Source organism: Orycteropus afer, unplaced genomic scaffold (genome assembly GCF_000298275.1).
Source record: "Orycteropus afer afer isolate SDZICR_OR568_19922 unplaced genomic scaffold, OryAfe1.0 scaffold00018, whole genome shotgun sequence".
NCBI lineage: Eukaryota > Metazoa > Chordata > Mammalia > Tubulidentata > Orycteropodidae > Orycteropus > Orycteropus afer.
This window is the reverse complement of record NW_006921605.1, coordinates 8458291-8472680: the sequence shown is the minus strand read 5'-3', so window position 1 is coordinate 8472680 and position 14390 is coordinate 8458291.

The window sequence follows — 14390 nt, the reverse complement described above, 5'->3', positions numbered from 1 at the left end:
CTTGGTAAAGTGGAGGGTCAGCGAAAAAGGGGAAGGCCTTCAACAAGATGGATTGATTCAGTGGCTACAACGATGGGCTGAGGTATAGCAATGATTGTGAGGCTGGCACAGAACTGGGCAGTGTTTCGTTCTGTTGTGTGTGGGGTCACTATAAGCCAGCTAGATAGCACCTAACAACAACAACTGATATCTCCTGGAAGCTCCTAGGAAAACCTGGCATTGATGTGAACTTATTCACAAAGATTCATTTGTGAAATAAGCATTTCCTGAACCCAGTGTGTACAAACGACTATGCCCCACAGCTAGCACCTAGACTGGCATACACTGGATCCTTGATAACCACGTGCTGTGCCATTGTCACACAGTGGGGCAAAATGCTGCCCGGGCCTGTGCCGTGCCCATGATGGAATTATCTATTTGGAGGACATAAAAGTGACTGAGAGATTGCCCCTGCCACTAAGGGGTTTATGATCCAGGGAAGAAGACAGGTGTGCCAGCTAGGAATTCAAGGCAGAATGAAACAGGTACATCACCTGCCCTTCTTTGGTGTCTACCTATCAGCTAAAGGTGAGGCATAGATCCCTGGGGGCCAGAGAGCTTAGAAAATTTCTTCCTTGAGTGGCACTAAAGAATTAGCAAGGAGATTTTCCCAGATCAGCCAGCTCCCGCTTCCCTTTCATCGTCTGAGTTGATGTCACGGAACGACAGCTCATCCTTCCTGCTCTGTTGTCCATCAGAGCTGTGCTGTCTGCTGGCAGTAGTCAGGCTGGGGCTTGGCGGCCAGGAGACCTGGGGGCCCCCCACTAGATGCAGGACATTGGGGACTGAGCCTTGGGTACCTTGTCTGTGGTGGTTGTTCGCCGCTGTGAAGTCAACCTTCAACTCGCTGGGTGGCTGTGAGAATCATGAATGCAGGGTGGCTGGTGCACAGTGGTGGACGTAGTCATCAGTGCTTCCCATGGGCTAGTCACACAGCAACATGCATGTTAAAGCTCTTCGTCTTTTTGATCTCCCCACCTGACCTTAGGGCTAAGCGCAACCTTTGCCCATGTTAGGTGCTAAATAAATGCCTGTGAACTGAATATTCAATACCATAGATCTGTTGTTAGGAGAATGTTTTCAGAATAAAAATTAGGAAGCATCTGACAAGGACAAGTGGATTGGAGGCAGAGACAGGACAGAAGACTCTGAGTAAGGCCAGGCCTCGGGGTCTGGCCCTTTGGTTCCCAAGAGCAGCACCAAGAAACCTGTGCAGTTTTTCACTTTCCCATCACTCTCTGGCAGCATCATTTTTCAGGGGGAGAATGATGAGGCCCAGATAGAAATTAAGATGACTCGAGCTAGGTCACAGAAAATATTACATTCCAAGAATTACTAGCTCCCAGCTCCATCTCTTCAATCCTTCTCTCTGTTCATTTTAAAACATATCGGTAAGGTAGGAAAAATCTACCCAAAAGGCAAGAAAATTTCCCATGATGTTCAGAGATGGTCCGGGTGATGCATTGGGAATTGGGAGTGAGGAGATGGGGATAATCCAGATTCTAGAGCAGGGGTCAGGAAACTCGCTCCGTACACAACCAGATGGTAACAATTTTCAGCTTTGCAAACCATACAATCTTTGCCTGCAACTACTCATCTCTGCCACTGTAATATGGAAGCAGCCTTAGGCAATTCATAAATGAATGAGCATGGCTGTGTGCTAATAAAACTTTATTCATGGGCACGGAAATCTACATTTCATATCATTTTCTCCTGTCACAGAATATTTTTTTTTTTAACCATTTGAAAATGTAAAGTCCATTCATAGCTCATGAGCTATGAAAGATACATTGTGGGTGGATTTGGCCCTCGGGCCATATTTTGCTGTCCGCTGCATTAGAGATTTGTGGTCATCACTAGAGGGTATTGTGACCTCTGACTTCATACCCTCATCTTCCTCTGGAATAAAGAGCTTGTGGGCTGCGGGTAAACATCTGTTCCCTGAGACATAAGGCCTAGCTGTTGTTGTCACTGTTGTTGGCTGCCATCTAGTCAGCCCTGTCCCAGGGTGACCACACGCACAACAGACAAAACTCTGTGTCGTCCTGTGCCACTCTCATGATGAGAACATTGAAGTTACCATGGACTGCCAGACAGATGAACAAATTAGTCTCAGGAGAAATACAACCAGAATATTCCTTAGAAGCAAGGATGGGGAGACTTTGGCTCCTTCTCTTGGACACGTCATCAGGAAAGAGCAACAGCTAGAAAGGCTATCATGTTGGGTAAAGTAGAGGGTCAACAAAGATGAGGAAAACTCATGAGGTGGACTGACACCATGGCCATAGCAACAGGCTCAAACATACCAATGACTGTGTAGGTGGCATAGGACCTGGCAGCATTTGGTTCTGTTCTGTGTGGGGTGGCCATGACTGGGAGCCAACTTGAGAGCAACTAACAACACTTGAGTCCTGAGCACTCAAGTCCTGAGCTTGGGAATGATGCTTAGCGGGCCCTGCCAAGTTTTCCTTGTCCACGTGAGGGGATCCCAGGCAGCCCTGGGCCAGTAGGACAGAAGTGACAGCACCACGCTGTCTGCCAGATCTCCGTTCTGCTCAGAAAGCCTCCACTCTCTGCAGAGGGAGCTCCCCAAGGAAAGCAACGGCAGTGAGACGGGATCTGGACATGGGGAGCAGACCCAGAAAGCAAAGCCAAAGGCGCCCCGCGTGCCCCCGCGTGCTCTCCTGCCTGGCCTCTGTCAGCACCCTGTCACTGGCATTGATGGTTTCATTTTTCTGGGGAGGAAAAGAACAAACGCAGTAGATAATTGTAGTGGAACGGCCTGATAAGTAACGTTTGGTCTCCTTTTTACAACCATTCCCTAGGGCCCCATTATGGTAATTTTTCTTCTATAACTGGCAAATTGTATAACGAATCAGATGATAAACCAGCAAGCCAGGCAGAAATTTGCATTTTAATACAACTGTCTGTATCCTTCCCTACCCCCACCTCGGGGAGGTCAGGGCCTCTCTGATCCTTCCTTCCCTGGTGCCCTGCCCTCCGGCTAACCATCCCCACTCTGAAGGAGTGAGCCCAGAGTGGTCAATGTAAGCAGCATTCCGCTCCCTCCAGATAGGGCACAGCAGACAGGTTAAGGACCAGGGACTTGGAGGCAGACAGCTGGGCTCGCACCCCAGCTCCATATCTTCCTAGCTGCATGTCCTTGGGCAGGATACTTCACTGTGCCTCAGTGTCCTTTTCTGTAAAATGAGGTTAATTGGCAGTGCAAACCTACCAGCCACTCCTCGGAAGGAAGACTGGGCAATCTACTTCCACATAGATACCGCCTCAGAAACCCAAGGAGTCGTCGCTATGAGTTGGAATCGACTAGATGGCAGTGAGTTTGTTTTGTTTTGTTTTTCTTTAATAGTAAACTCTAAGGAGCTCTGGCAAGGAGCTCTGGTGGCATAGTGCCTAAGGCATTTGACTGCTAACCAGCAGGTTGGTGATTCAAACCCACCAGCATATCCACCAAAGGAAAATGGGGTAGTGTACTGCAATAAAGATTTACCACCTAGGAAACCCAAAACCAAAAACCAAACTCGCTGCTGTCGAGTCAGAATCGACTCATAGTGACCCCTCCTTGGGTTTCTGAGGCAGTATCACTACAGAAGAAGGTCACCCAATCTTCCTTCTGAGGAGTGACTCCAAAGTGAGTCACAATGAGTTGGAATTGACTCAATGGCAGTGGGTTTGGCTTTTTTTGAAGAAGAAGCTCTGGTGGTGTACTGATTAAGACAGCCACTCCATGGAAGAAAGATAAGGCAGTCAGCTTCCATAAAGATTTACAGCCTTGGAAACCCAATAGGGGTCGCTAAGAATCAGAATGGACTTGATGGCGGTGAGTTTGGTTTTTGGTGTTATATTATACCCTATAGACTTTTAAATGGATGTCTTGCACCCAATAAATGCTCAATAAATCCCATTAATGATATTGTTGTGGTGATGATGGTGGTTCTGAGAAGATCCCGGGTCCATAGAGAGTGATTCCCTCGTCAAGACTGTGATCCAGTCCATCTGCTCCCCCATCTTCTGCACCAGCATCAGTGCCACCTTCTCAGAGCTGGTTGTCCTTGTTCATTTCCATCATGTGAGCTCTGACTCATAGCCACCTCACGTGTAACAGAACAAGATGTTGCCTGGTCCTGCACTATTTTCACAATCTTTGCTGCATTTAAATCCATTGATTTGGACAGTGTGTCACTCCATCTCACTGGAGGTTTTCCTCACCTTCACCAACCCTCCACCAACCATGACGTCCTTTTCTAGTGATTGTTCTTCCCTGATGACATATCCAAAGTAAGTGAGCTGAAGTCTGACCACCTTCTCTTCTAAGGAGCTAAGGTTGTATTTTCTTCCGGTTGTATTTCTTCTAGATCGATTCTTGGAGCTTAGCTCTGCCTTTGTAGTCAGGACCCAGGAGACTTGAAAGTCTCTGCTACTAAGGGTACACAGGAAACCAGGTCATGGGCTGTGGAGGATCACACCCACATCACCACCAGCACCCTGGCCCTGGTTCTTCTGACCACAGCAGCACCAAGCCTCCAGCCACATCACACTGTTGTCCAGTTTCAGGAATTTGGGGAGCAGCTTCATCTCTCTTAAGGGCAGAGGGCCAGTGTGAAGGGTGAGTCTTGGCCTTGGCCACTGCCTTGGACCTCAAGCTCTGCTCTATCCCCTCTGGCTGTGTAACTTTGGGAAAGTGAGCCCATTTCCCATCTCCTTAAAGTGGGCACAATCCCGTCTACGGTTGTGAGGACTGACAGGTGCTGGTGCCCATGCCCAGCACACAACACACACCAGTTGAATCCACCAATTAGTTGACTCTGAGAGGCACTAACAATCTTGGCCAGCTTTTTGGCACAGTGGTTACATTTGGCAGGGACGACAGTCCCTTCACATTCAAGAGAAACCAAGTGGAATCCAGAAAATCCTGCCAAGAACCTGGGATTATTATTTTAGCTCCAGGAGTGAGCCTCTGGGGACTCGGCATGCCCTATTGTTTGAATTATGACAGAGGTGTTTCCAGCAACCAAGGGAGGGGAAGGGGAATTATCACAGTGAATGTTCTGAGGGTTATTGTTAGAATTTCATGCAATCCCTTGAGACCACTGGTGGTTCCAAACCAGAGCTGGGAAGTGAGCTTGTTTCCACATTGTGATGAGAGGTGCTTCTCCTACGTAAACTGAGCCACATGCCATGATAAGGACGATGTAATAGCAGTGTTGCAGCTAAGAGCACTCACCCATTCATTCATCCAGCAAGTGTGTTCAAGCTCCTATTACGTTCCAGGCCTGATCTGGGTGCTTAAGATACATTAGGGAACAAAGCAGATAACATTTCCCACCCTCATGGAGCTTACATTCTAGTGTGGGGACACACACACAAATAAATAAATACAATAAGTAGATAAATTAAATTGTATGTTAGAAGATGATACGTGCTATGAGAGAAGCTAGAGCAGAGTTGGGGGATCGGGTGGAATTTTCAATAGGGAGAACAGAGAGTGTACCTGCATCCTGTCTGTCAGTTTATTGCACTGTGTTGGCTTGAAAGTTGCTGTGACGTTGGAGGCTCTGCCACTGGTGTTTAAAATACCAGGAGGCTCACCTGTGGTGGACAGGTTTCAGCAGAGCTTCCAGACTAAGAAGAAAGGCCTAATGATCTAGTTTCAAAAGTCAGCCACTGAAAACCCCAGGCATCCTCCTAAGGTGGAAGGCACTTAAAATGGCCAGTGGCCACAATAATAAACTCAAGCGTACCTATGATTGTGAAGGGGGTGCTAGACTAGGCGACATCTTGTTCTGCCGTACACTGGGTCACTGTGAGTCGGAGCTGACTTGAAGGCAGTTAACAACAACAAAGAGTAGATATTATTCCAGTTTTCCACTCCCTCCTAACAAAATCCTAAATCCTCACTCTTTGCAGGTGACTTTGTAGTGCCTCTTCAGTAGATGGAGGATATTTCCCCACTGATTGATGTTGGGTTTGGCCAAATGACTTGTCTGGGCCAATGCAACAGTGGCTAAGAGGGTGCAACAAAGGCTTTACGTGTGCGCGTGAGCTTTGCTTTGGCCTTTGCCCAGACAAGCCCCAGGTACATGAAACCCACGAAGTAATAGACTTGAACCCACCCAGAAACCCAGAGCCCAGTCTGGCCCAACCAAGCACAGCCTAGATCAGCCAAATCACAGCTGACCTACAGACCCACAAACGTGAAATGAAATTTTGTGTAAGATCTCTGCATCTTTTCTATTGGTATCTTAACAAATGACATAAACCACAAACTTAGCTGCTAAAAATAACCCAAGTTTACTATCTCACTGTTTTGTAGGTTAGAAGTCCAAGGTGGTTAGAGTAGTTTCTCTGCTCCGGGTTTCACGTGGCCTAAGTCAAGGTGCCAACCAATTGGGCTCTCACTAGTAGGCTCTGGGAAAAACTTGCTTCGAAGCTCCCTCAGGTTGTCAGCAGAACCCAGTGCCTTGTGGCTGTCGGACTGAGGTCCCTTGTCCTTGCTGGCTGTTAGCTGAGGGGCTTCTCCTTATCTCCTAGTGGCCTCTCTCCAGTCCTTGCACATGGACCCCTGCATCTCAGAACCAGCCACAGCATCCCAAACGCTTCTCTTGCCTGCATTCTTCTTGGCTTCACCTTCTGCGACGCTCCTCCTTGACTGTTCTCCTTCCTTTCTGCTTTTGCAGGCTCATGTGATTACATGGACTACATCCAGATAATCCAGGATAATCTGCCAGTCTCAAGATGAACTGATTAGTAGCCTTAATTACCTCTGCAAAGTCCCTTCACAGCAGTACTAGATTAGTATTTGACTGAATAACCCAGGGGAGGGAATCTTGGGAGAACAATTATAGAATTCTGTTTACCATGAACTATGGTTTACAGTAGGAGCTCTGGTAGCATAGTGGCTAAGGCACTTGACTGCTAACCAGAAGGCTGGCGGTTCAAACCCACCAGCCACTCCTCAGAAGGAAGGTTGGGCAATCCTACTTCCGTAGTGATACTGCCTCAGAAACCCAAGGAGGGGTCGCTATGAGTCGGGGCCGACTCGACGGCAAACAACAACAACATGGTTTACAGTTGTCTGTTACACAGCACTATCCCAACAGACACAGACTATTATTATGGCCAAGATAAGGCTCATTGAGAAGGTAAGCTCTGGCAATGACCTTCTCCAAGCCTCTTTTCCTACTGGCTTGAACGTACTGGAACCCTGTTTTAGTCATGCTCTTGATGACAATGTCTAAGGGATGGCAGAGCAATAAGGTGGAGGAATGTGGAAGTTCATGAAGAAGAGGCTGCGAAGGGAAGTGACATCTACCTGAGTCCCTCTTTGTGAGAAGTAACCCCCTCAGTACCTAACACTGTCACATACAGACAGATCTTGGAAATATTGAGGGTTCAGTTCCAGACCATAACGATAAAGCAAGTATCACAATAAAGTGAGCCATGATTCTTTTGGTTTCCCGGTGCATATAAAAGTTGCTTACCTTACACTGTAGTCTAATAAGTGTGCAATAGCACTGTGAAAAAGTTGGGACTATTGTGAGAATGACCAAAATGTAACACAGAGTCACAAACTGAGCACATACTGTTGGAAAAATGGCACCAAGAGACTAGCTCGACCCAGGGTTGCCACAAACCTTCAATTTGTAAAAGGCACAGCATCTGCAAAGTGCAATAAAACGGTATACCTGAAGGACACAGCCAAGATATGCCTGTTAACTGATTAACAACTCAACGGCTCAAGTCTTTCCCAACCACCTTCCCTAAGTCAGGAGAGGCCTGACTTCAACACCAAAGCAGAGATGGAGAACTTTCTCATGACGACAAGCGTCCCCAGAATGTCATGAGGATGAGCTTCTGCTCATTCTATCAACGTTGGCAGTGCCGAGCGGCACCGTGTGGCTCTAAAGGCAGATGAGATATGACGCCTGTCATTAAGAAGCCTGCTGTCTCAGGGACGATATAAGATATGCAGATAGATAATGAGGATAAAAAGGAGAAATTGATGTTTATCAAGAGAAAAGTATAGAGAAAACATTTGGAGAATTCCAAGGAGGAAGATTATTGCCTGCTTGGGCAGGTGGGACAAGAGGGGGTAGAGAGGCAGGCAGAGGTGTGGAGGCAGGGTACAGGCACGCTCTGCTCTCCTGGTGGGGTGCAGGTGTGAGCGAGCTAGGCTGTGGTCAGTCAGCACAGGGGCTGGGATGGAGACGGTAGGGAGATAAGGTTAGGCTGGGGCCTGATCAATAAGGGTGAAGGAGCTTGGACAGCCTTCATAGGTTCATTCCATCATTGCTACTTCCTTGTTTTGCATGGAGGGGCAAGTAACGGTTGGCTCAGAAGCTTCCAAAAGTGAAGTCTGGGAGGCCCTCTCAACTGCTCCCTATTCTGAGAACTGTAGAAGCCCTAGCTTTCTGGGTAGGAAGATTAAAGATCACCCCACCCACCTGATGCACGCATCCCTGCCTGATCCCATCCTGGTTCAGCCCCTGCAAGCCCAGCAGACCCATCTCCCCCTCCCTACCCTGTCACCAGGCCTGTGCCATGAGCTCGTGTCCCGCCCAGCACCCTGGGCTTGCTGAGGCTTCCCTGGAACATCCCCCACTGCCACAACTCCCAGGGTGACTTCTTCCTGTGGCCACGCTCACAAACTCAGCACTATGCATGCTCTGGAGACAAACAGGAGGGAGAGAAAAGATGCCAGGGGGGAGGCTGCCTCTTCCCATTAGGTGACAAGGGAACTGTCCTGGCCTCTCTGTTCTATCAGTGCATCCTCACGTGTAACCAGAAGGGTCCTTTTCTGGGTGGCTTCCCCTCTGCTCCCTGCTTCTCTGAGAGGGAAAGGTGGCAAGAGGCCAGAAAAGTCCAAACCTTCCAGGATCAAGCTCCCAGGGATGAGGGTGTGGTCCTAACGGGAGGGCGTGAGGTTTATATTAGCTTTTTCCCAAAGAAGTCCCTGAGTAGTTGCAAATGGTTAAAGTGCTTGGCTGCTAACCAAAAGGCTGGAGGTTCAAGGCCACCCAGAGGTGCCTGGAAAGAAAGTCCTGGCAATCTATTCCTGAAAAATCAGCCTTTGGAAGCCTTGTGGAGCACAGGTCTGCTCTGCCACACCTGGGGTCACCATGAGTCAGAGTCAACTTGGCAACAGTTGTTACCCAAAGAATTTAGTCTTTGTCCAGGGTTCCTAAGGTAGAACTCTAAACCCTTGAAACTTCCCATGTAATTAGTGTACCTTTGTTATCTGTAGACCATACCTGAGAGTTTATGTTAATGAGGTAACTCAGGTAGAGGCTGGTCAGGCCAGAAAAACCACCAAGTGGTATCAGCTGACCTCAGGGGAAGGGTGCTGATCCTCAGTCTCCCCTACGTGATGACGGCCCAATGAAGACTCTGGACACGGAAGTTCCATGGACTTCCTGGTTGGTGATAGCCATGGATGCATGTGGGAGAGTAGCCCATCCCTCTGGACATGGAAATTTCACGTTGGGAACTCTGTCAGACCTCATCCCATGTGTCTCTGCATTTGTATCCTTTTTGCTGTAATAAAACTGTAAGTATAGTGTTTCCTGGGTTCTGTGAGTCATGCCAGCAAATTATCAAACCCTAGAGAGTTGTGGGAGCCAGCAGATCAGAAGTGATGAAGGCTAAGAACCCCTGAGCTTATGACTGATATCCCAAGTGGATAAATGGAACCCTAATTTTGTAGACAGAAGGTTCTCAGCTTGTGGCTGACATCCTGAAGGGGTGGGTAGTGGGGAAACCCAGCAGGTCAAAAGCGAGGGTATCTTGGGGACTCTCAAACCTGTAGCTGGCCTCTGAGATCTGGGGCTGACTCAGCAGTTTGAAGGACTGTGTCCTTCAAGTTGTGAGTTCTGACTTCACTCCAGGTGGTTGGGGTCAGAAGAAGAAGTGCCAGCCATGCAGCTGATGTCAGAATAGAAGTGGCAGAGAAGTGCAAAGTGGGAACTTGGATTGGATGTGACATGTTATCCTCATAGAGGGCCAGAGACCCTCAAAGCTCAGGAATGGATAGCTGCACTGGGGGGACAAAAGGGGGCCTCACTTTATCAACATCAACAGGACAAACTAAAGGCTCTGGAGAAAGAGAGGCCAGAGCTTAATCCTGCTCCCGAGTGTGTCCCCAACCACACGCTTCTCTCAAACTCTCTTGTCAAAATGAGACAAACTGCTCTTTCAGAAATCCAACAAGGAGATGCTAATAACAGCTCCAGCTGAAATATGGGGACGAGGGGAGTCAAAACATTAAATAATTGAGATTCTTGAGGGCATGTGTGGAGAGACACAGTGCTCCTCGCTGTGTGCAGGGAAGGCTAAAAAGCACAAATGACATTGAGTGGCTGTTGGGGACCAGCAGGGAAGAGGAACACATCCTAGGAGGACACTCAGGCTCATGCCCAAGGCCAGGGACATCTTACAGGCTAAGTTTCTCCATATACTATCCCCAGAAGACACATCAGAGGTGGCCGGGGATACAGAGGAACATTTGAAAGCTTGAATATTGCTGGGCAATAGTCCTACCAAATCACCTTACTTGAACCACTAAAGGGATAGAATCCAGCCTCCCTTCATTTTTCCTTAAAGAGAAGAGGTGAAAGAAGGAGAAGGCAGTCTGTCCCCTGAGCCCCTGGACCCCCATCCAGGGCTCTGATACCAAGATGAAACCCACTAGAGGTAGCTGCCTCACCCCACCTGGCCCCTTCTTCCCTTACACATGGTAGTACCCCCAGGCAGCCATCAGTCAGATGCACCATGGTCTATGCCCCAAGTGAGCTTGGGTGTGGACTGGGGTGCAGCCACATGCTGTCTGGGAGTCAGGGTTGATGGTGAAGGAACCCCTGTGCTGAGCGAGGATTTTTCCAGATGTTGCGTTTTCCACTCAGGGTCTGTGTTCAAGCTGAAACTCTGTGTGCTGGCCTCATCTTGCCCCAAGCCCAGAGCTGCCAGCAGTTGGCAGCCAGCACCCCAGGACGTCTCTGGATGCTGCAGATGCTTTGATCTCTCCAGCAAGCGCCTTGCAGCAGTGGTTCACCATCTAAATGCCACATCCGGAATCTGACAGGGAAACAAGTGCTTGGGTGACACCCAAATGTAGCATCAACATAGACAAGCTGATATTTCCATCTGCCCCTCAGTCCCAAGAGCCCCCATGTGCGAGAGGAGCCACAGACAACTAAAAAAAAGTAGGCCACCCCCCTCTGGGTGGAATGGGGCAGATGTTTACCAGATGGTTGGCTACCTGCTTTTTGGGGGGATGTGGCGGGGCATGATGAACAAGGAGGGGGCTATCCCATGCCTAACTCCCAACCAACTGCAGATGGGAAAATGGGAACATACTTGGGTCTAGGCCAGTGCTTCTCAATGCTGTCTGCATATTAGAATCACTTGAGGAGTTTTCTTTAAAAAAAAATAATAATAATACTGATATATGGGCTTCACTGAAGACCCATTAAGGAAGCCTCTCTTGGGAGAGGCTGAGGCATTAATAACATTTCAAAGCCTCCTGGTGTATTCTAAGAGCACGCAGTCAGAGCTGAGCCACTTCTGGTCCAGGCATACGGTGGTTGGCTCTTTGAAAATGTAAGAATTGACAAGCATCTCCAGGATGAGGACTGCTATGGAGTGAATTGTGTCTCCTTAGAAGGTAAGTTGAAGTCCTAACCTGGTACCTGTGAATATGACCTTGTTTAGAAATAGGGTCTTTGAAGATGTCATCAATTAACATGAGCTCGTACTGTCACAGGTGAGTATTAATCCAGTCTGAATGGTGTCCTTGTAAAAGAGGAGAAGAGCCACAGACACAGAGGCAAGGAGACCGTGTGAAGACAGAGGCAGATATTGCAGTTATGCTACCAGGGGGCAAAGAATGCCAAGGTTGCCAGGAGCCACCAGAAGCTAGGAAGAAGCAAGGAAGGATCTTCCTGTAGAGCCTCAGAGACAACATAGACTACCAACACCCTCAATTCAAACTTCTAGCTTTCAGAACTGTGAGCGAATAAAGTTTCATTGTTTTAAGCCACCCAGTGTGTGATATTTTGTCAGGGTAGCCACAGGAAACTAATGGAAGGACCAGACAATGAAAAAGGAAGAGAGAAGAAGCGATGCATTTGAAGTATGGTGTTGGTGGAGAATATTGAATACACCATGGATGGCCAGGAGAACCAACAAATCCATCTCAGAAGAAATGTGAGCAGAGTGCTCCCTGGAAGCAAGTGTGGCAAGACTTTGGCTCACTTCCTTTGGACACGTCCTAGAAACGGACATCATGTTTGGTAAAGGAGAGGGTCCTTTACCAAAGGAGCAAAAGGAGGAAAATTCACAGTGAGATGGACTGACAGACTGGCCACGAGAATGGACTCAAACAAAGTGTATGTGAACTGCTGTACGGAAAGTGCATTGGCTCTGAAAGTCTTCACCCAAATCTAAATAAATAGATAGATAGATAGATAGATAGATAGATAGATAGATAGATAAATGACTCAAATGTACCAGGAATCGTGAAGAAGGTGCAGGACCAGACAACACTGCACTCTGCTGTCCGTAAAATTGCCATGAGTCAGAGCCAACTTGATGGCCACTAACCACAAACAACAAGCCCGTTGTGATTTGGGAGCTCTCAGCCTTTAACATACATTGCAGGAGCCCGTGGCCCTTAGGTTCTGGAAGGTTATCTGAGAAGTAAATGGGCTAGCCCCTGTCCCTGGATATGACCACCACTATTGCATCTTTGCTGGCTACATTCGTAGCCCAGTTCCCTGAAAGTGAGCTAGCACTGAACTGCCCAGGAAGTCTTCTTGCTTGAAAGGGGCCAAGCCTGTGGAGAGAAGGTCTGAATTGCTTCAAGGTTGTCATCTAAGCCAACAAAGCTACGTCCTCCGCCTTGCTCTCTTGGCCCTTTCAACCTCCCCCAGACATGTTCCCGCAAATGCATCAGAAAAGTGGAGCAGACTTAGTCCCAGGAATGGGATGAGAGGCCAGGCTGGGCGGAGACCCAGAAGGGAAAAAAGAGGCATGCGGTTTTCCTCTGACTCATTTCTCAGGGGTTCCCTTCACGCCTCTTCAAGCAATACTTGCGCACCTACTGTGTGCATGGCGAGATGCGTTCCTTCTGCCCTATTAAAGATCGTTAAAATTTTATTCAATGTGAGATATTGAAACGCCAGCATCCCTGACAGGTTATAAATAGCTGCTTGGAGTCCAATTTGAAGTTTTGATTTAAAAAAAGAAAAAGTATGCTATCAGCCATCCATCTGTGATTGAATCAGGGCCTCTTCTCCCCGCCTCCCGAAACTCATCGTCCAAGGCCGTTACTGCTTTCCCTACATGGAGAAGATTGTGTACGGAGCCTTAATGTCCCCTGGGAAAGTGAGACTGTTATGAGGAAGGGACATATTTCCATCTCTGTTCCAATAAGCACAAGCTAATTAAGATTTTATAAACACTCACCCATCAGGAAAACACACATACATGGGCACACACACCAAAATTAGCAAGGCAAATATATTCCTGATTAAGCGGTTTTCCTGCCTGTTTCCATCCAGCTTTAATTAGATGTCCGTCACCAGGAGGGTGTTGCACAGTGGAATTGTTTCATTCCGATTCATTGGGTTTGGACTGTTGCGTTGTCACACATACTGCTTTTCCTGGGAATCACAGATAGTTCCCTTAACTCTGACTGCTATTCTGGGTCCTGGGAGGAAGGAGAATGGCCTTTGTCCTCAGAGAGCATGAGCACACATCAGTGCTGTCCCTGTTTGTGGGCTGGGCTGTGGTGGACCTGACCCTGGCAGAGCCACGCCCTGGGATCACCAGGTGACAGGAGTGTTGTGCTGACACTCTTGAGGTGCTGGACTCTGGGCTCAGAAAATACAGGCTCCTGTGGCTTCCTCGCTAGCCCCCTCCACGTCCCCAGGGTGCCACCTTGGGCTGCTTTGGACTGATTCCCGCTCTTCTGTCCTGACTACAGAGCTCACCTCACTGGAAGAAATATGGGAGCTAACTAGCTCTCTCCCTCTGCCACGGCCCGGGGTCTGTTTGGAAAAGTATGTTTTCTTCACATGGACAGAAGATGAAATCCGTTGTGTTTTGGAGGAGCATGGAAGGGGGACGGGAGGATGTCACTCCTGTATTTGGGCAGAGTGGGGGCAGGGAGTTGGATCAACTGCCTAGGTTTCTAGGAGGCTCAGTGTGAATAAGGGAAGGGGGCTGGAGGTGCCAGGTGACCCAGGTTACACACATGACCTCTTGGCCCTGCCTGGAAACAGCCTCCTCCTCTGTTTGCTGGAAGAAAAGCAATAAGCCCACCAGGTGAAACC